The 19,345-nt window shown below is 38.2% G+C and overlaps 1 protein-coding gene and 2 long non-coding RNA genes across 7 annotated transcripts in view; 2 read left to right on the plus strand and 1 right to left on the minus strand.

Moving 5' to 3' along the window:
- LOC131896759 (uncharacterized) overlaps positions 1-3,208 on the plus strand; it is a 9,223-nt gene extending 6,015 nt beyond the window's left edge. The window contains exon 3 of the long non-coding RNA XR_009375507.1: positions 1,688-3,208. This is a non-coding gene — a long non-coding RNA (uncharacterized LOC131896759). The remainder of the gene's footprint in view (positions 1-1,687) is intronic.
- Positions 1-19,345, minus strand: part of Oxr1 (oxidation resistance 1) — a 317,223-nt gene that overhangs the window by 72,236 nt on the left and 225,642 nt on the right. Inside the window, exon 1 of one of the 5 annotated variants that reach the window (XM_059247540.1) lies at positions 2,816-2,911. The exons of 3 other annotated variants lie outside the window; for them this stretch is intronic. The gene's annotated coding sequence lies outside the window, so the exon portion shown is untranslated. One more of the 5 variants, XM_059247543.1, reaches the window with a different exon arrangement.
- Positions 6,438-14,079, plus strand: LOC131896762 (uncharacterized). The gene is made up of 3 exons (XR_009375510.1): positions 6,438-7,573; positions 8,547-8,826; positions 13,618-14,079. It is a non-coding gene; the product is annotated as an uncharacterized LOC131896762 (long non-coding RNA).

Consider the following 19,345-nt stretch of genomic DNA (forward strand, 5'->3'; position numbering starts at 1 on the left):
GGTACCTACACACATGTAGCATACAACGCACATAATACATAAATAGAAATAAAATCTTTTTCAAAAAAAAGGAAAAAACTAATACAGAAGACATCATTACTTATGTTGGTATTCTGTGGGACCAATTTTAAAATAATCCTGACATGTATGTAGAATTTCCAATCAGGAAAAAGTTGTGAAAATGTAATACATGTTTTCATCAATTAGACAGTTAATTTTACCCTCTTGCCTTAAGTCTCAAACACAATGGCCATATTTTATTCTTAGATAAGGAGGAGTACTCTGCCTTTTCCTTAGTGATATTTTGTCTCATTGAAATAATTTTTTCATTATCTTTTTAAAAGAAAAGGGAAATATATACACATAATAAAAGTTCAAGGAGTATAAAAAGTTATATAGTGATACGTTTTCACCTCTTTGCAAAATCAAGGCTCTGTGATTTCTTTTGTATCCCTCCAGGAATACATAACATATCCATATGTATATGTGCAGTAGTGTGAGCATGTAGTGTATGCAGATATATGTACCCTTGCATTTTAAAGAAAAAAATGGAAATTTATTATATCAATTGTTTTACTTAATTTTTTTTCAACCAAAGTCATATTTTATTTATTGAGCTTGATGAACAGAGATATCTATGGCTCCCAATGAGAAAATGCAGAGAGAAAAAGTATAGGAAAAAGGAAAATCCATAGATATTTAGACCTTTTGTTTGACAATGTACACTTCTGTCTTCAGAATATGGTGAATCTATACTCATGCATATGTTTTCTTTTGATCATAGGTCAGTATGTACACCCATCTTTGTGGTTTATTTAGACAATGTCTTGATAACTTGGTAACTTCTATCAAACCCTAGTAAAGTCTTCTACTATGCTGAACTTTTTTTTTAAGGCTTTATGAACTCTTATTATTTCTTGTTTCATTGTGTGCATACTTGAAATACAGTATAAGTTACTTAAATTTTTATCAAAGTCTTTCTATATTAAAACATGTTAGAGCAACTTCATTGTTGATATAGTTTTAGAATTGAATTTATTGTAGTCTATTGAACATAGCAGTGTTGTGAGCTCCCAAAGTATTCAACTTTATGACATTTATTAACCACAAGCTATGTGAAAAGCTCACGGAAAAGCATTTTGCTCATTGGTTGGAGCTGTGTGCATGCATGTGCTGACATTATTAGCTAATTAAAGAGCAGTTCCCTTAGATCCCCCAAATTTAAAGAAAGTCTCCCCTGACAACATGACTCTGAGGACGCATTGTTCTTTAGATTTTGGAAACAACTACAGTATCTATTGTTCAAAATAAGGTCAGTAACTTACCTTTCAACATAAAAAGTTTCAAGTAATCCCTTTTTAAAGCTGTCTGTGGATCAAATCCAGCATCTCTAGTTCATGTTAGTAAATGCTTTTCCACTGAGCCAATTCCTCAGCCCATCAAGTAAGACAATTTTTGCTGAAAGTAGGAACTTGGAAAAAAAAATTGACAAGGAAACTAGAAAGATCACTCTGATTTTATTGTTGTACCCAAAAAGTGTTATATCCAAGCATTTAAAAACAACCAGAACTATATCTCCAAAATATATTGGTTTGTGCTTTTCAAATTTTCCTACTGGGTTAGTATTTGTAAGGTGGCTGTGGCAGATGAAGTCCTGGTTAATATTGTCTTTGTGATCCTTCCCCAGGTCCCGCTCCTATCAGTCACACCTTGCCAAGCTCTCCCGGTTCAAGCTCACATCTTATCTTTTTGCAAATCTGACATCACGGTGGCTTTTCTATTAATAACCCTCTCCTGGCATTCTTGCGGGCTCACTGAAACTATCAGAGAGAGATTCGCTACTATGTTCACTACTTTTTTCAAAAGACTTTCTAATGCCAACTATATTATTGGATCTTGGAGGACTGGGATTTCACCTGAAAGCAGAAAATATAGACCTTTTCCTCAAATTGAAGTACCTGAGCAGTGAGCATCTGATGCCAAATCGTTACACAAAATGGTAAAATGCAATTCATATTCTCATGAAAAGGCTAGCCACATTAATAAACACAGAAGAAACCTGGATCCTCAAGGATCAGACTATGTCAGAACATCTACCCGGCAACTACTATGGCATAGAAATGTCAGGAGTCAGATTTCTGATGGGAGAAGCAGAAGCAGTGATGGGATCAATGAAGCCGACACTGAGCAAGCCAAGATGTTTCAAAAGCATTAGGAAACAGGGAATGTATCTCTTACACAATCAGTACATCAAGAACTGTCAGTTAGCCTACAGCTTGACTTGGTACAGGGCCAAACTCGGGCTACCCTGGACTGTAACTGTTCTTTTCTTTTTTAAACACACTTTTTTTTTTTTTTTTGAAATTCAAAGCCTTGGTGCTTCTCTGTCCACAAAAAGGCTACACTTACAAAATAGGAGAGTTCCAGTGTGTGGGAGTACTAAAACAAGATGATAACATAGTTAGCTAGAACTATGATGGCAACATTAAAGCTTTGCTATGGTCAGTAGAGTAGGAATGGACCCAATGGTATTGCCCTGCATTTATAATCATTACCATCCCTACTATGCACCAAATAACTGTTTTTTTTCCTAATTCAGAATATTAAAAATTTAGTTCCCACACTTGTCAGAAAACCACTTCTATGTCAGTGAAACAAAATGGGGACCTAGCAATACCATCATTAAGAATTATAATTAAAACCCAGGTCATAATAATTCACATCGACTTAACATAGAATTATTTCAGTACTATTTTTACATCCTACTAAAAGTAATAATTATAATTACCTAATTATAGCCCCAAATACTCCATACCTGGAATGAAGCAGCTTCTGGGGCTTCTGGATCACTTTCACTCAACTGATTGAGTGAATGCCAAGGGTATTATGATATCTACCTACACGTGTGAGAACCCAACGAAGGAGTTTAGGAACAGGTGATCAGAATCTCCAGGGAAGAATGTTATATTGTGAAGGCAAACATTCTAATTCTCCTTTCTAACACAGGTTTCTGCCTGACTCTTTGGGGTTGTAGTAGAGAGCGTCTACCACAGGACTGTGTTCACAGCCATAGTGTGCTCCCAACCTCTACATCCTTGAGACCCTTTTTCCTGATCTCGTTCCATTTCTTCTCCTCTCAGCCCTATAATAAGTTTTTACACATTACTCTGACTTATTTATTAATAAAACATTCTTATTATTCTTAAAAGGCTTAGGAAAGCATTTGTAGTATATTAAATGACTCATTTTAATGTTAATTTCAGACACTTAGATATTTTAAAGTTGTATGATATATAATTATATTTAGAGATTTTCTAGATTAGAATTATTAAAAATAATTTCCCTGTCTTGGAATTTGTATTTTTTTAAAATGAAGAATAGAAAACAATGAAAAGTGCAAAAGAAAGGGCAGTTATAATTTGGGGAGACCTAACTCTGTTGCTTTCATGCCAAAATCCAAGTTTCCAGACTCCCCCTGTCGGGTTGAAGCCTTTCTCCCACCCTTCAAGGAAGGCAGCCGTGGAGATGGGTGGGACCTGAACCTGTGATAGCTCAGCCTTAGACACACTGGAGTGTAACAATGGAACAAGAACCTGCCTTCAAGCCTATCCATCTCTCTCAGGGTGAGCGCAGAGTCAGAAGATCAGCTTTTCATCAACCCGCCGCCCAGCTGGGCTGCACACACTGACACGACTGAACATTGAAAGAACTACCTCCTTTCCTAAGTGTAAAGGGCACGCCCTGCTCCCCACCACTCGGATCCAAATACCACTTGAGAACGATGCTAATAATGTCAGGTGAATGCAGCATAAATGCCAGCTGCAGGAAAAGAACCCCAAACCTGTGCAGTCATCCACAAATTATCCAGCAGTGCCTAGAGAACGTCGATTCCACAACGAGTCAGGCACTGGACATTTCTGCTATTCTAGACTGTTTATTCCTCAGTCTCCCCAGGAGAGAGCAGACACAGCAATACATCCACATTCAAAGTTGCAGTCTGTGCTACTCTAACACATGGAAAGGTAAATCTTACCCTTTGGCTACCCCATGAGAGCAGCAAGCAAGGCCCCTCCACCCATCCCACCCATCCTTTACCAAGGCACTCAGATGTTAGCACCATAGTGACAATTATTGATTGAACTGAACGAGGACTGATCGGCTGTCACTTTATATTTGTTTTTCTAGTTTCCTACGAATCAGGACAGAATGGGAGGGGATGAGAATCTTTAAATACACAGAGAAATTTAAATATTGTCAGGACACTGGACTTCAGCCAGCCCTGCTAACATGCAGGATGATATGTGGACATATGCATGTGTGTTTCCCCATGAAATAGCATATAAAGTGAACTTTGAAGGGCTTAGCTCCCTCCCCTTTAGTCCAGCCCAATATTGCAGACACAGTCATCTTAAATCCTCATTTTCTCTGCATTAAAAACACTAGCTCACAGTACTTCCTGTTGATAATGAGAATCGGCTGTGAGACTTTTTAAAAAGCAATTTCCCCAGCTACACACAGACACACCAACTCTAGGCTAATAGAGTCAGGGCTCATGAGTCTGTCCTTTCTAAATTATTAGCCAAGTTTAAGAGGCTGCTACTTCACACTTCTTCCAAGTGATTTCACATCTTTGCTTCTTTTCAACCATACACTAAATTATAAAATTAATTCGGGCAGTCACTGAGCAGAAATTACATATATGCTTTATATACCTGTGTGAAGAACATCCTATGTGTATAGAACAACCAGCATCTTACTCTCCAGTAAGACATCTGATATGAGACCCCAGGGGGGTCACAGCCCACAGATTGAGAACCACTGCTCCAGAGTACTGCCGTCCCTGCCTCAGTACCTAATAGAGAATATATTCTAGATTGTGCAGAAGCAACGTGTTGGATCATGAATCTGGATCCCTGAGTCATTTTGCAGAACTGAACATTTCATTAAGAAATTAAGACTTATTATATAACAAGTCACTGAGGTTTAGGAGTTCATTTAATACTGTAACTGAAACTTAGCTTACCCAGGAGGGTTTTAACAATGTTTAGTTTGTATTATTAAATCCTATGCAAGATTGATACACTGAAGACAACATGAGTGATATTGTCAGGCTAATACATTTGTTTTCCAGGCGCCTTCTGCCATTTCTATATTCTGAAGAATATTCTGAGATTGCGAGACAGAAATTGGTCTCTTATGTGTGCCAATAAGGATCTTCTTTATGTAACATAACCAGAAACAAAACAACAAAGAAACAAAGTAAAATGGATAGAATGGAGATGCACTAAAGCTGAAAAGAAACTTATCAATTTCCTGTGGTTTATGTTGCAAGATTTTAGTTTCAACCTACCCCAATTCTCTCAATATCTTTACAATCAGAAATATATGAATTTGAAGTTATTAAATGTTTGTTTGCAAAATTACAGTTTTAGATTTCACATATTTGTTTTATCTAAAACTATACCAGAAAGGGTTTAAAGGAATTGCCTTTCAGAACTGTAAAGTCTCAATCCTTTTTTTTTTTTTTTTTTTTTTGTCATGGGGGGGGGGTGCGGTGGGGAAGCGGTACACAGCTGGAACCCAAGGTCTTCCCTGTATTAGCAACAACCTCAACCTCAGGCCTCTCTGTCTAGCTCAGCTTCATTAGCAGGCTAGGTAGACAAGGGTCAGGGAAGTAAGTGTAGGGCAGCTCCCATTGGGATAAGAGTAGAGCAGAAGAGTTCAGGGCTTCCCCATAGGAAGTACTCATATATCAAATTTCCATCTGCATTTAATTCAGGCGTTAATTGCTCCTCTCTCAGTCCACCCAAACACTGCTGAAGTACCAGGATGACCATGGTTATCCAAGTGTGAGATGCAGCTGTTTTGATGGATTGGTTGATTGAAATTTAACTGTTATGTAAAACAAGAGCAAATAATGCCTATTTTATATATGAATAGAGAGAGCATGGTAGATAATATGGACAGGGTTAGGCACATTTTTTTCTAGACTGAACATATTTAGATGCATTACCATCTGGTTTTAGCTATTGCTCTATACAAAGAGGTGGAAAACCATGGTCTATGGATCCAGTCTGGTCTTCAATAGTTATTATAAATTATGTGCTATTGTAAAACAACTATCTCCAATTATTTATGTATTGTCTGTTGCTGCTGTGGGGCTTCAGAACAGAAATGGCAAGTTGTGAAAGAACTTAAGACCTCAAAGGCTGAAAATCTTTACTCTGCTTTGCTTCAGAAAAATTGTGTTGACTTATTCTGACCTGCTGAGATCACTTGGAAACTACTTCATCCATCATGCCATTTTAATGCCCCTTTGGAATGAATTAGCCACAAATCTGCCTCTGTTGTTCAGGTAGATATTTAATCAAATGTGAGGGGAGTTATAAGAAGCAAGATTTAAAAAAAAAACTACTTCTGAGGTTGACAATGATTTCCTTGCATTAAGTACTTTAAAGAAATATCAATCCCCTAGATGATGGGCTTTATTTCTAAACAGTGCTGCAGATTTGCTGAATGTCTTCCTACCACGAAGAAGAAATTGAGGTTTGGAGTTCAAATGATCTTTGTTTTCCTCCCCTCAGGTTATCTTAAGCCTACAAGGTTTCTTTATCCTTCAATTCCAGTTCAACACCATTTCCCAAAAGTTGATGCTTTGGTTTGAATGTGCAGTATTCCCTTTAAGCTAGTGTGTTTCTATTCTCCAGGTGGTCGAGCTGTTTTGGAAGGTTCTAGAACCTTCAGGAGGTAGAGCCTCACTGGAGGAAGCAGGTCACTGAGGGCGAGTTTGAAGTGTTATAGCACTGCCCCACTTCCTGTTCTGGCCCTGCTTCCTGAGTGTGGATGCCCTGTGACTCATCAGCCTTGTGATCCAGCATCCACACCTTCCATGACTGTTACCATGTTTCCCCAAACAGGTGGACTGCATCTCTCCAGAACTATATGTCAAAATCAGAGCTTTCTCCCATGAGTTCCTATTGTCAGGGTATTTCGTCGTTCATCACAGCAACAGGAAAAGAAGCTAATACACTCAGATCATTGGCCCACCTACAGTTGTCTCAAAGAGTCTCCATCATCCAGATGCAGAATATCTAGCTGCCACCAAATCTGATTTATCTTCCTAAGGACATGCCAACACTGTGTTTTTCAGATTCCTTTTGTTCGGGAGTTCTCAAGAGACTGATTTCTTCCCCACAGATGGATTGCAAAATGATGTGCACTGTTACCACACCCACCACAGAGGAGCTCCAGTTGGTGGTCCTCTGCTCCGTCTCCTTAACAGGTTTTGCAGATCAGTATGGTGGTATAATATGCCAGCTACTAAACATGGCTGTGCCATGTGCTACAAGTAATATGGGTCTAAACCAGATGTAGTGGTACATACTTATAGTTCCAGTACTTGGATGCTGAGGCAGGTGGATTGTGAGTTTGAGGTCAGCCTTGGCAAAGCCAGCCTAAATTCCATACTAAGACCTTGTCTCAAACAGGAGGAGGAAGAAGAAGAGAAGAAAGAGGCTGGAGCAGCAACGGAACGAGGAAGCTCACTTAGCTACTCTCCGGAACTTCAAATCTAGTGAGTTGAGATTTGAATACAGCATAAACTTCTAACATATTTCCTCCCATATATATTATATGTATGCATATATTATACATATACATGTATTTGTTTGTTACAAGATACAGTATATGTTTCCCAAATAGATCACAATCCCTCCAAATATATTCACCAAAGGTCTATGGCTCTGTGGCCACATATGAAAATTCAGTCACTCAGTTTCCTGGACCAAGGTGTTTCCATTCATGTAAAGTAGCTGTGGGTATCCTGTATGCACATCCTCATTCATCTTAGCCTACACATTTCTATAGCCTAGCACTTTCATTCTTCTTAATCCAGCTCATTGTTGGTGACTGAGAAGAAGAAAGCACAATGGGAATTAAACTTTGCCCTTCTACTAACCTGTGAACAAAGTAAGCTTCCTCAAAAGAGATTCTCCTCTGCCCTGCCTGTCTGGTTAGTGTGTGAATTCCCCCGAGTTCCTTCTGCATATTTACAACCTCACAAGAGGTTGTGGCCTTGATGACCCTCATTTTTGAGGAGTTTCCTGCCACCATTTATTTATTGACTTCTACTTGCCAATGTGTCATTTCTGCTTATGTCACTTTCAAGTGCAAAGTTTTAACAAATACTTTGTCAACTCACAGTAGTTTATTCCCATTTGCCTTTCTCATTACCTTCTTTGGAGAGCTTGATCCTTGCTGGCGCTGACTTTAGTTTTAGATGTTCAAATTAAATTAAAATGCCCACTGTTTGTTTTCTGTCTATCTATAGTACTATTATGAGAACAGAGATTTTCCCTCCTGTTGAGAATATGGTATGGCACTCAGATATTGTATTTGTTGAGTGAATGAAAGAAATAATTGCTTCCATTCCCTACATTTTACCCAAGATGCTTTCTACAGCCCCCAAATCAGAAAGAATAAAGCTGGCTTTCTTCTTCTCTTCATTACAAACGCACCAGTTATTATGTGACACCTTTTTCTCCAAGGTACTCAGCCCCTGCTACAAGTTTTGAAAATCCTCACATTCAGACCACACCCAGACCATGGAATGTGGACTTGTCCAATGTTGGATCCAGATACCCAGGAGGAAACGTCTCAGCTGACTTCAATGCACAGACAGTATTCAGAGTTACTACAGGCTTCCCGCTATGTCCACCATAGTTTTCTATCCTGTTAATGAAACTGTACTCCAGAGAAGAAGAAATATCATGACAACGTCTCGTAAAGAATCCCTGGATAGGGCAATGAAGACGTATTGTTTCCTAGGTGAGCCATTGCACTAAGGGTTTTTCACATATTGTTTCAAGTATAACTCACATTGTTTCCGTGAAGGTCATCCTAGAGCTGCCCTGTGCACCCAGGAGGCTAGGGCCTGTAAATCCCAGAAGGAGATACATCGGGTGGGTCAGTCTCCTGTGTGTTCTCTTTTAACCGACTGACACATATAACACAGGGGTTTTCAGGTGCAATATTTTACTGTCTACCCAAATAGGGTTCCTGAATGGTCAGGTAGCACAGTTAATGGTATATTTCAGATAAATGGCATTTATATGGATCACATCTATACCGAAAATGTCACTTTCTGTTTGTCCAGGATTCAAATTTACCTAGTTATCTCCTCGTTTTACATATTAGTTCTGGCAACCCTAACTGTAGCTGGGGTGTTCTCTACTCCTGCCCAGCACCTCAGACCCCACAACCACTTATAAAATAATCACTCAGAAACTTATATTAATTAAACTGCTGGGCCATTAGCTCAGGCCTACCATTGTCTAGCTCTTACACTTATACTCAGCCCATTTCTGTTAATCTATATGTTGCCATGTGTTCTATGGCTTTACCTACTGTCTTTACATGCTGCTCCCTGGATGGCAGGCTGGCGTCTCCTCCCACTCTGCCTTCCTGTTCCCCCAATTCTCCTCTCTGCTAGTCCCGCCTATACTTCCTGCCTGGCTACTGGCCAATCAGCTCACAAAATAAACCTCCCTTTTAACTACATGGAGTTGCCTTAATATTTAAACCAATACCTACCCATAGAGATAATTAGACAATGTCCGGAGATACTGCTACAGCGAAAGTAAACTCTTGGAATAGACTAGGCTGAGGCCAAGCATGCTGCCAACAATGTCACAATGCTCAGGGTGCCCCTTGAATGTCCAGATTCAAATGTCAGTAGAGCTTACATAGAAAACATTGGTAAAGAAGATGTTAGGAAGGATTAAGCACTCTCTTAAATACACCATGTCCCTGGGGAACTTTTAAAACATGTCTTAAGAAAGGCTTATTTTATCCTGCATCTGGTCGCATTATCTAACATCCTGAACTTGCCCTCGGTGTGCTTCACGTGTAGACAGCCTTCTTCTTCCCTCGGCCCTGGTATTCACTTCACAGAGATGGGGAGGAGAGCAGACTGCTGCTAGTGGAATATATGTCTTTCCGGTCTCGCTCTTTCAGCCTCAAGTTTTGACCTAGTAACTTTGTGTTCCCATGTAAGACACCCCGTCTCTGAAGTCTTCTTTGTACCAGTTGAACTTCACGGCAATTAGCACAGAGACTGAAAAGAGAGGTGTGATATGTGCCCATATGTTAAGAAAGAAGATAGATGGGTGTGAAATAGCTTGTTGCTAACAGAATGATGCTGCTTTAGCTAGTAACTAACATTGTATGTGAGCATTATTAATATGATAGCATGTGTTTAAAAGCTCTAGAATTACATTGCTGTCCATGCAGACATTTTCTTAAAACTTTAACTAATGAACTTTGAAGTGAAGTTTATCTCTGTGATTTTACAGGAAGTAGATAGTAGCTTGCCATGAATAAGGTCAAGTCAATTGAACTTTATTATATTCATATACTGTAGTTTGATTTGGGAACTTGTAAAAGTATGCTGGGTATTTTTTCAAATATTATGTTTAAATATGGTGTGTATTTGGTTAACATTAAAAAAAAACATTTCCTTAAGAATTTGTGTTTAAACATTTTCTCATGGCAGAATTGGAACTTCAAAAGATTAAATTTGTTTTAGCAGATGTAACTTTAATATATCCATTTTAAGATGCTTGGGGAAATTGATTTGCAAAGTAATAGATGATTGTGCAATAAAATGTTATAGCTTGAATTTTTTCTCAAAGTAAAGATTAGTTGCTATTCAGTCTGTCTATCTGTCTGCCTTTCTCTCTCTCTCTCTCTCTCTCTCTCTCTCTCTCTCTCTCCCTCTCCCTTTCTCTCCCTCTCCCTTTCTCTCTCTGTGTGTGTGTGTGTGTGTGTGTGTGTGTGTGTGTGTGTGTGTGTTATTTTTAGAAAGAGGGTTACTGCATTTTAAAGTTGTTACACTAATTACTTTCTTTCAAAAAAGAACCAACCATTTGAATAAAATAAAAAGAACCCAATATAGGTTACATGCAGAAGGATGGTGGTTAATGGGGAAAGAAATGAGATCAGTAGGGGTGGAGTGGGGACAGGGAAAGAAGTCAGGAAGAGAATCAGCAAAAATAAAGTACGTATGAGCTGTCATGGTGAAAACAATTGCTATCCTTATTCTGAAAAATTAATAACAAATATAAAAGAGCTCTATCTCAAGGCTTGGCCAAGATCCCAGTGAGTATTATCTGTTTTAGCAGAAGGATAATCTTAATTATCGTGTGTGTTAGTCAGCTTCCTGTTGCTGTGAAAAGAAAAAAAAAAAACAAAGGAAAGGTTTATTTGGGATCCAATTTTCAGAATTTGGTTCATGGTTGCTTAGATTGCTTGTGGATTGTGAGGAAGAAGGATGTCATGGTATGAATATGTGTGGAATGAAGTCGATTGACTTCTTCCAAAAACTCCTGCCTCCCAATCGACAACTCAGCCATAAATTCATCAATAGAATATGAGGCTAGCACTTTCATGAAACCATCATTTGAACAGAATAGAATTAGTCCATCAGCTGGCATCCACACTTTTAACACCTAAGCTGTCCAAAGACACAGAGATTCAAATTGTAACATGGAGACCTAAAATAGAGTTAAATGAAATACACAGTTTCATGTTTTTGTGTGCCATACCCAGTAATAACATTAGTATGATTGCCATTTCCCCACAGTTTGATGTTGTTTATAACACACATAAAGGTAAATGTGTAGGTTCTAGGGTTATTAGTACTGTAACAGATAAGGAACAAAGAGGAACATGTTACACCCGGTGCCATTTCCTTGTTGTACTAGAAGTAAACTAAAGACAGATTCCCAACCATGGTGTCCCTGACTGTGAGGATGGCAGGAAGGTTACTGAGTGTTCAATCCAGAGTAGCTGTGCACTGCCTTGCCAATGTCTCTTACTACATTGTGGTGTTCCTTTATGTGCCTGCCTTTGAGAATGGGAACCATCAATGCATGTGACTGCACATTAATATGGCTCTACTACTTTCCTCTCTTGTGGGTCATCTAGGAACATTCTGAATGACATCAACTCACAGAAGAAAGCGTCAGTCAAAGAGTACTCTAGACATCTTTGAATCCTACCTTAAAATCCCCATCTTATTCTAAGAGTGCTAAGCAAGCACATAAACATCCTTGTTCAAGCCTAGACAAGCTGCCACACTTCCAACCCCACCTTAAGCCATGCTTGGAATATAAAATATCCAATCATGTCCCTATTTCCCACCATGTAATCAAAACTCTGAAGTCTTTGTTGACGTGAAGCTCTCCTTACTGTAGTTAGCTGAAGGATGACCCTGGAAAAAAGAAAGGTTCTGCATACTTAGGGAGCCAGTTTTAAACTAACTACCATAAAATTATGAACTTATAAAATCACATTCATATTACCTTCAGCTTTTACATAGTCCTTCTTTGTTACATTTATTGAGATGTCAGTGTTTTTTACTAAGATCCTTTAGCAGGCCATCCAAAGACCAAGCCAAAACACAGTTACAGGTATTCCATAATAAAACCCAACTAGTTAAAAAAAAAAGTCTTATCTAATTAGGATGGGAGTTCCTAGCTTGAGCTGAAAAAGTACATCACAGCATCTGGGAAGAGATGACAACTGTGAATGGCTTGATAGCCTATTAGAATTTGGGACTATGTCATTAATTTTAGCCAAATTAAGTAGGGTATATGGTTCTGGACTAGACAACAGAAAATGTTGGAAAGGGTTTGACGTTAAATTGTGACTGTGAGCCTGAGGGGCCTGGACTTTTGAATGTTAGCAGAAGGGAGTCTCTAAGTATGTGGTATGTATTTAGGGATACAGTACATTTGGTTAAAAAGCATTTGTACTTGATACCAAAGTGTGCTACTGTGGGTCACAGGATTTAGATTCTGCAGAAGCTAATTTATAATTTTGTCCTTTGAATAGCTAATAACAATGCAAACTCCTTCTTGTCTATAAGTAAATGCATTCTTACCTATGCAAATTCTGTCCAGTAGACATTGATGTGACTTTCCCCAACATTAGAAAATTGTGCTTCCACCTGCAACAATTCATTGTAATGATCTCCATCTACAAATAGGTCCATTTTATAGATTGTCCTTGAATTGTCTGTAATATTACTGGCTTTCCCATTCAGAAGGCCAATATAGTACTTAACATGTGTTCACTTTTATGCCTTAATCCTGATCTTACCTTGAGAGATGAATATTGAACTGTATTATATTATTGCCTTATTTCTACATAGAACTCATTTAGAAGTACACACAAATGCTCACTTATTTATGAGTACATATATTAAAGCTTTTTCTTTAACTGTAATGATTTTTTAAATAGAAAAATGAAATAAGATTACTGAAATATAGTATTTATTACTTTGAGTCTTTAAACTTTGAAACATTACATCATGCTCTCTCACAAATCTACCCACAGTAGAGAAAACATGTTAGGCCTCAAAATATTGCTATATTTTTTGATAATTTTACCAGTAGCAAAGATGTTGGCAATCTTAATTACTCTAATTATGATCCTATGTGAAAATTAGAGCAGTGTGTCGCACAGCAAACTGAGGGGCAGAAGGATGTGTGGAACATGTTTGTACAATGCCAAAGGAATGGTCATAATTGACTTCCAGGTTTTGCTTGTACTTAGGGCTAAGGAGCAAGAGAGACTATTATACAGAGGCTGTTCTTGTCAAGGGACCAGAGAGAGGCTATGGACTGGACATTCCCTGGGACAATACAGAAGAGGGAGTCAAAAACAAAACAAACAAACAAACAAAAACAACCGTCTACAAAGTTGAAAATCATGCACATCTACAAATTTGCCTTCCTGCAATAGGAAGCCTGTGTTGATGGGCATGCCTGCTTTGAAAGAATATCAGCATCTCTGCCTCAGAGTTGGAACCAATGTTTTCTCTATTGGCCCTGCTTACTTTTTCATTTATTTCTTCTAAGCTGTATTTGTCTAAATAAAAACTTAGATCTTCTGGATTATTAAAGTCCAAACCAAAACACTATAACATACTGTCATACAGAGGAGGGCTGCTTGTCTTTGGGGTTCTTGAAGGAAATCCATGCTCGTCTGCTGACTCCCTCTGTCAAGCCAGGGCCGCTACTGAACCAGTCAGGCATCAGTGGTTCACAGGCAGGCAGTATGGTGTCCACCTCTGGGATCGTTGGAGACATTTACTTTCTGCTCTTTGAGAACTGCTCTCGGTTTCGATGGAAGAAGCCTCTGGATCTATAAATGTACTACCATAAACACAGCCTCATAATAAGTTTAAAAGGGGTTTGGTGTTTAATAACTCATGGAATTCATTTGACCCATTTTTCCAGAAAGAAAAATATGATGCACTTTATAGTGGGCAAGTACAGTGAGGGATTTATATGCTGTTAAAAGGCGTGTCTTTCTGAATGACAAGCACATACCAGCTTCAAGATTTCCACCTGATCACATACTTCCAAGGCCTTAGTCTGTACCAGGGTGCAGAGAAGCTCAAAAGAATGAGAGCAGTACAAGACTCTCTAGTAAATGCTTGGCTTCAATGAGTGGGTGGCACAGCAGTCCATCAGCGAGCCACTAAAGTGGGGTGCCAGGAAAGCATGCCATGAGAAGAGAGGCAGTCTTGGAGGCATCATCACACTTATGTTCAAGTTGTAACTGTGGCATTGAATCTCACACCCGTGGTCCACACTCACAGAGTACAACACCCACCATGGAATCATTCTGAGGAGGGATGCTTGACAGATTTGGAAGTCCTTTCAACAGAATGATGCCTAAAATTGCTCCAGACTAAATGAATTGCCCTGTCTTTAAAATATTTTGAAGAAAGATTTCTGGAATTAAATGATTAGCCACTCTAACTATATGAAAATTCTCTTTTACATCGATTTATAAAGTTGCTTAGGCACAAAACTAATTCTTTTGGTCTTTAAGCAAGTTTATGGGAATTCTAACACACCCAAAAGTAGCAGAATAGCACAGCCAATGACACGTGCTCATCGACTTTTAAGGTTTTGTCATGTGTGCATAATTTCACTGTGATTTTCTTGGCTGAAACATCCTAAGGGAAACTCCAGAAACTTGTGCTTAAGTATGTGTGTCTAAACTTTAAAGATTTGGACATTAATTTTAAAATGTCATTATCATACTGAGTGAAATTTGTACTTGTTCCATGGTAGAATTTAATAACTAACCCTTGGCCAAGATTCTCCATTGACTAAAATGTATTTTTGTAGTTGATTTCTTAACTAGTCCAACAGGTCCATATTACAACACCTTAGGCCTCTAATTATGGAGGCCAGTGTTTCCCAGCCTTCCCTTATAAATTAATCACTGGGTGCTCTTAAGATTCAGTGCAGGCAGCCTGGAGGTGGTGGTGCATGCCTTTAATTGCAACACTTGGGAGGCAGAGGAAAGTAGATCTCTGTGACTTCAAGGCCAGCCTGGTCTACACAGTGAGTTCCAGGACAGCCAGGACTGTTACAAAGAGATATCCTGTCTTGAACCTCTCCCTATGCCACCCCCCAAAAAAAATTCAGTGGAGATTGAGAAGGCCAGTTATGCTATCCTAGTGACAATCTTCCTGGTGGCCCTGAGCATGATGGGATGAAGCGTTAAACACTTCAGAGCAACATCTAGCAAAAACCTCATTGGCCCTGTTTGTTGCACGCCAAAGCCTTGTGATGGGCCAGTCATCCTGGGTTGTGTCCCGTGTCCTATTTTTGCATGTTTTCTTCCATGTGGTACTTATAATTTAACTTATTCTTCCTTCATAACTGTTGTTCTTACAATAAACGATAACTTAAAACTTGATTCAGGCTCACTTGCTTCGGTATGAACATCTTACAGAATTGTGTGGTTCAGTGAGCTCTTCCTTCCCTATGAAGACAATTCCTCTGCTTTGCTGGTGACCGTACTGTTAGAGAGCGGGCTCTAGCATCAGATTTCCATGATTCAATTTCTGTTTCCTTCGTGTCTTACGTGTATCACCTTAAACTAGTTATGTACGTTTCCATAATGTGTTTCTTTACTTGTAAATGGGTGAAATGATCAGCCCTACTCTAGATGGTTACCATGGAGACATACACATGTTACATGTCCAATTAATGTGTGTTGTTGTTGTTATGGTTGATTCTGTAATCTTTTTCCTCCACAAAAATTTCAGTTGTTACATTTCATTGAAGACTAGCGTATCAACCCTTTGTCCATTTTAGGTCCCCCTATAATTATGTGGCACTTTTCCTGGCTTCTCTGCAGCACATACCTGTAGCTGGAGAATCTCTCCAGCTTCTGCCAAGCCCCGGCAGTCCCGTAGCCCACTTATAAAATAAGCACACCTACTCTTATATTATTTTAGCTGCTCGGCCATTAGCTCAGGCCTACCATTGCCTAGTTCTTACTCTTATACTAAGCCCATTTCTGTTAATCTATATGTTGCCACATGTTCTGTGGCTTTACCTGTTGCCTCTACATGATGCTCCCTGAACGGCAGCTGGTGTCCCCTTTTTCTCCGCCTTCCTCTCCTTTTCCTCTCGCCTCTCTGCTAGTCCCGCCTATACTTCCTTCTTGGCTACTGGACAATCAGTGTTTTATTTATACAGATATCCACAGCACATACCACAAAACTCGGAGAATCTTAAATTATAAATTATAAGCTTTGAGGTACTTTGCTTTTCATGTCTTAAGTCCTCTTTCATATTATTTCAGAATGTTTCTATCTTATGTCAACTCATTCAAGTTTTCAGTGGTTCATTATAAAATTTAAATAATAAAAAATACAGTACAAAGTGTTTTGAAAACAACCAGCAAAAGTAAAAAGCACCAAGGGAGTTTGCTGTTTAATCATATAAATATTATAAACTTATATGAATTACATGACCTTTGAGGTGTCAGCAGAAATACAGTTTGGATGGGAATAGAAAGCTTAGGTTAGAGAGTAACCTTGGAAAAGATTACTGAAATTCTAAGTCTCAGAATTTTCTTTTATTTATGGAATAGGCCATTGCAGTTTGGAGAGACACCCCCCTCCCCCAAAATCTTGTCATTTGAAGAAATCTAAAATGCTGTGGAAGGAGGCTGAAGATAATACTAGATAGCACAGTATATTCTGAACTTTATGGCTGGCTTTATAAACATAGCAGATGATTGATGTGGACATGAAATCTGCAATTACAAGGTGAAGCCATAATGTCTGAATTCATCTTTTCAATAGTAAATTCCATCAGTGTAGAATAACTTAAGAGTCAGCCTCCGTGGCCCAGAAACAAATTAGCCAATGAGCCTAACATTGCTTCACTATTTTTTACTTTGAATTAGGTTGTTTTCAGATATTTCTTATAGATCTATGAATATATTAGTTGCATAGATTTACTTTCTTAGTATAATGATACAGAGAGTAACATAAGACATTAGAGTTAACAAAGAATACTGAGACAAAAGGAAAACCGTCGATGGAAGACGTTGACACTCTTGAAGAGTTAATTGGGAGACTTGCACATAGCCACAGAATAGAACAGTATCACATCATCAAAGTGTTTTAAGGTTTATCACTGTGTGTTCTGTGGAGTACAGTATCTACATATGACATGTGTAAAACGAGATTGTAGGCAGACTCCATCATTACATTGACAAAAGGACACAAAATTTTAAATTAAAAAATGAGCAGCATATATAATGTTTCACTTTCTTCTTTATCTGTCCATCTCTCTAGCCACCTGCTGGCCCTTCCATCCATATATTGCACTGAGGCCAAAATCAAGATTAATATAGAATAAGCACTAGCCAACAAAGGAAGCATACTTAAATTTAGATAAGAGTATTTTTTGACAACTTGTTTTATTTTTAGACATTTGGATGCATTTAGCCTGAAATTATTGATAAAAGTCAAGCATAGAAGGAACTAGATAGGATATAATTACTCAGAAACAAAATATTTTAAAAACATATTCTGTTCTTAGGCCAAATTTGTTTTCCAAAATTCAGCCATTTAAGAAAATCAGAAAGTATTTTAATAATTAATTACTGAAGTAACATATGACATTGCAAAGATAAACCTACACAACATGGAGAGTAGAGTCTGTTTTAGCCTAACCTCAGAACTCACTATTTTATGTCTCCAAACCCTTTTACTAAAATCTGAAGGGTATGTCTAACTGGATGAGTGTTGTGCCTCTTTTCATTCTAGATTTTCTAGGAAAGCTATTTTTTTTCTAGCCCGGGATTTGGTTTGCAGACTATATCAATACTATTTTCTCAATGAATATCAATAATCTTTTCTAGGATATAAACTAAAAGTTTCCCAGAGACGTTGACTTTATCTTCGTTTCCATACTAAGGATTTAGCACATTGTTGGCATTGCATCCTAACAAGGCTGTAGCGGGACACAGCACACTATAATAAACATTAGACTTGGCAGTTTCCTGAGAAGACTGCTCCAGAGCTTCACTGATGGGATTTTTTTTTTTCAGTTAGCAATTAAATGACCATATTAGCACTATATTTCCTGTGTATGTTTGTGTTGCAAATCACTAAATGTTTATACAGTCTTATTAGACACAATATTTCCTAGTAGACTGATTACTATCTTTAATGACCCAATTCAGCTCATTACAGAAAAACAGTAGCTATTCAATACTGGTTGAGTGAGTAAAATGACAAGTCCTAACAATGCAATGAGAACACATTAAATGTTCTCTATAAGGGCCAAAACTAAGCTCACAATGATAGTATTTTAATTCTCATAATTCAATTATGTCTACTTAAAAGTTCAAACCACAAATATATTCTGATACATTTTTTGATTAAAACCACTAACTAATAAATGAAAGATACAACTCATGAACAGTTTAAGGGAGAGAATTTCTGAAGACTTTGGTTTGTTTTGCAAATTGCAGTTCCATCCATCTGCACTTAGAGAAGTTGACTATCATCCTCACATGAAGCTAGCAACAGTCACTACAGGGAAATGTGAAGAAATGCTGTGAGGATGCAGGAGAAAAAGGAACTGTTGTCAATGTACTGTTGTGAGTGCCCATTTATTTTTGCCACAATGGTGATCAGTGTAGAGGTTCCTCAAAAATTAAAAATAGAACTACCCTGTGATTCAGTGACTCCAATAAACGGTATATACCCCAAAGAATCAAAGCTAACTTCTTAAGGGAAACCTTCACATCCAAGTTTACCACTGCACGGATGCAAATAACAAGCCATAGCTCCAGCCTAGATGGACATCGCTGTTGATTGTATATGTATGACATGACATATATATACAATAGGCTTTCATCCAGCCACAGCGAAGAACCAAATTATATCACTGGAAGAAAAATGGATGGAACAAGAGATCACTGTGCTATGCAGAAGAAGCACCCCGCACAC

The sequence above is a fragment of the Peromyscus eremicus genome, chromosome 20 (assembly GCF_949786415.1).
Source record: "Peromyscus eremicus chromosome 20, PerEre_H2_v1, whole genome shotgun sequence".
NCBI classification, from domain to species: Eukaryota; Metazoa; Chordata; class Mammalia; order Rodentia; family Cricetidae; genus Peromyscus; species Peromyscus eremicus.